Source organism: Physeter macrocephalus, chromosome 14 (assembly GCF_002837175.3).
Source record: "Physeter macrocephalus isolate SW-GA chromosome 14, ASM283717v5, whole genome shotgun sequence".
In the NCBI taxonomy this organism is placed as follows: domain Eukaryota; kingdom Metazoa; phylum Chordata; class Mammalia; order Artiodactyla; family Physeteridae; genus Physeter; species Physeter macrocephalus.
The window spans coordinates 127,055,092-127,058,623 of record NC_041227.1 but is presented as its reverse complement, the minus strand read 5'-3'; the positions used below and the strand labels follow the sequence as shown (position 1 = coordinate 127,058,623).

At 51.0% G+C, this 3,532-nt stretch overlaps 1 long non-coding RNA gene across 1 annotated transcript; it reads right to left on the bottom strand.

Annotated features, from left to right (window-relative positions):
- Positions 1–887: 887 nt before the first annotated feature.
- Positions 888–3,305, bottom strand: LOC114487658 (uncharacterized). The gene is made up of 3 exons (XR_003682889.1): positions 3,207–3,305; positions 1,468–1,498; positions 888–1,291 (listed from the first exon to the last, which is right to left on the bottom strand). It is a non-coding gene; the product is annotated as an uncharacterized lncRNA (long non-coding RNA).
- Between the last annotated feature and the right edge of the window lie 227 nt (positions 3,306–3,532).

The window sequence follows — 3,532 nt, the reverse complement described above, 5'->3', positions numbered from 1 at the left end:
TGGTTTTATAATGTCTTAAATTTGGGTAGGGACTTCCCTGGTGGCGCAGTGGTTAAGAATCCGCCTGCCAATGCAGGGGACACGGGTTCAAGCCCTGGCCCAGGAAGATCCCACACGGAGCAACTAAGATCCCACATGCCGCGGAGCAACTAAGCCCTGCACCACAACTACTGAGCCTGCGCTCTAGAGCCCGCGAGCCACAACTACTGAGCCCGCGTGCCTCAACTACTGAAGCCCACGCGCCTAGAGCCCGTGCTCTGCAGCAAGAAGCCACCACAATGAGAAGCCCTCACACCGCAATGAAGAGCAGCCCACGCTCGCCTCAACTAGAGAAAGCCCGCGCGCAGCAACGAAGACCCACCACAGCCAAATAAATAAATAAATTTTTTAAAAACTGAATAATCTATTTAAAAAAAATAAAGTTGGGTAGAATGATTTTAAGTCCTACCACTTTATTCTTCTTTTTCAAAATTGTTTTGGCTATTCCGATTCCTTTGCCTGTCCACGTAAATTTTACAAACATCTTGTCTCTATACAATCTTTCCTTGTTTTTATAGATCTGGAGTGTTTCCAACACACCAAGCAATTCTCCAGTCCCCAGAGGACACCAACAGAGTGTCCTACAACTTTAGCTCACTTCTGACATTATTCACCGGAAAATAGCATCAGATCCCACAGAGTAAGGGTTCAGTCCCATCCAACTCCCACCCCGCCATCCCCACCCCCCCTTTAGACACCAATTGCAAGTCCATGTTATTACATGTACTTCTGACCATCCAGCTGTGAATCCGAGGTTCCCATGACTCCCTTTTTGGGTTCGATTAATTGGCCAAAGTACTTCACAGAACTCAGGAACACAGTTTACTTAGTAGAATACTGGTTTATTACAAAAGACATTATAAAGGATACAAATGAACCACTAGGTGAAGAAGTACATAGGGTGAAGTCCCGAAGGGTGCCAAGCTCAGCAGCTTCTGTCCCTGTGGATCTGGGGTGCACCATCCTGCTGGCACGTGAAGGCACCACCCCAGAAGCTCATCAAGTTTGTTGTTCAAGAGTTTTTCTGCAGCTTATCTCCAGCTCTGCTCCCCGGTGGTAGATGGAGCTGAAAGCTGCAACCTTCTCTTCTCTTGGTCTTCCTGGTGACCAGCCCCATCCAGAGGCTCTGTAGGGACTCCACCCTAGGTCACCTCATCAGCACCAACTCAGTTGTGTTCCAAAGGGCTTGTTGTGAATCACAAAAGATACTCCTGTCACTTAGGAAATTAAAAGTGTTTCAGGAGCTCTGTGTCTAGAACAGAAGACAAAGAGCAAATGTATTTCTTATTATACCACCAGGTATAGACTTGTGATACCCCAACTCTCTTTGTTCTAGGTAGGACTTTGACATTCAGATCAGACTTTGAGAAGGTTCTAAGGGTGGGAGAAATGCTAAATTCATAGAAAAACTCAAAACCGGACACTCACCTGCTTCCTGGGAGAACAGATGGTATTTTACCTGAGGGACACAAAGAATGCAAATTTGCTCTCTTTTTCTCACTGAGCTGGTAAGTGGTTACAAAAAGATTCACAGACTGCTGAATGCTTCCCTCTAGGCTGCGAGGCCAAGTCTGTTCACTCTTGGACAGCAAAATGATCACAACACTTCTGACTTAACCTGCAAGATATTACTTATCCATTGGAAACAGGTTTTTCATCAAGGTCAAATAACTAAGGTGGAGTGGGAATCTGTGTGGTCTTCTGTGATTGTCAGGTCTGAATACACTGCCCTCCAGTTCTCTGGTTTCTAGAATAGACAAGGCTGGAGCTCCACACGGAAGCTAAGAGCAGAGTTGAAGCGGGGGTAGGTCCCGCCTCCTCCACTGGTCCCTCTGGAGCCCGCAGTCGGGACCACCCTCTCCGCGTGGCCTCCTTCCTGGCACGGGAGGCCTCGCTGTCCTTCGGCCCCTCCACTCCCAAGTCCTCTGCTCTTGCTGCTAGACCTGGGGCCCATGTTGCTCCCCTGTAAACTGTCCACTTTGCTATCGGATCTGCCCGTCTCGTGGAATTGTGGTGAGGTTCAAATGATCAAGCACAGAAAACATCTGGAAAGCTACAGCCCAAACTGGCTTCTGTAGGGAATGGAAGAGGGGAGTGGAGGAGAGGGGTCAGGGACACGCCTCATCTTCAAACGACTCTGATCTCGTTTCAGATATTTTTTAACAATTATGAATTCCTTTGTGATTAAAAAGAAGAGTTTAGAAATGTTTACAGTGACGAAATATGTTACTGTAATAATGTATTTTGTGGTCTTCAAAAAGTTTCCAGCCTTGTTAAGCTGCCAGCTACTCTTCTATGCCTGTGTGTGGGTCGGTTGGCCCAGCTGTGGATGCCAGGGAGATCAGCTGGGGTGGAACCTGGGTTCCAGGGGAGGTGGGGGATAGAGGTGTGGTTCCATGTGGCTGTGAGGATGGCTCCTCCTTCCTCCCTCGGAGCTCCCAGGTATGGGACATGTGCTTCTCCCTGGCTGTCTGGCCAGACCAGCTTGCAGGCAGGAGCTGTGGTGCCAGAGAGAAGGACGCGACAGAACAGAATGGAGTCAGCACAGAACACATTTTAAAAAAATCAATCGCCGGGGCAGCAGCCCACCAGAGTAAGGGAGCTGGGCGCCAAGGCCATCGTCCCAAGAGGCCAGCTTGCAGCTGCGGGTTCTGGGCATACTGACGGCTCAGCAGACACTGGGGCCAGCCTTGGCCAACTGTATTCAGTGCCCAAGGGCACAGGTGGGGGCTGGCACACCTTCACCAGGCAGTGAGGAGGAATGGAGCCGTGTGCCTTTGTACTTGTTTATTTGCTGTTTGAAACTCCTCGCACGTGAGTGTAGGTGCGAATTTCCCCATGTGGCTGGAGTCCGCCCAGGGCAAGCACTTCCTTGCTCACAGCCCCTCCCAGGTCTGGGAAAGTGGCTGGGGGCACGGCCCATGGAGAACCCGGGAGACCACAGGAGCAAGAAAAGGGACCTGACAAGGAGACTACTGTTGTTCCGAACAGGGCCAGTCCCCACCCACTGTCACACTGCCCGTGATAGGAGGGCAGGTCCCCAGGATGACGCCGAAGAAATGGGAGAGAGGCAGGGATGGCAGGGAGCCCAGGCCCCTTCAGCGAGCTGAGTACACCAGGTCACACTGAGCTCAAGTAACAGTGGCTCTCACCCCTCCGGAATTTACCTCCTGCCCCTCAGGCTCCGCAGTCATTTGGGGGCATGGGGGCCGGAAATTCTCCATGTGCTGGGAACGAGTTCTATCCGTTCCTCCTCGGCTGCCCAGGACCTGGTGGACAGAGGGGACCAGTGGTTCTCTGCGGGGGATTGCAGCTGCCCGGTGACCAATGGCTCAGGGCAGGAGTAAAAAACAACCCACATCCTGAGTCAGCACCACTTAAGACCTCCACCCGCTCTCATTCTGAACAAGTCCAGCCCATCAGGTTGGGAGAGACACCCAAACATCCCCTCCAACAGACTGTCACTTACTCAAAACACAAATCTCCTCTATCA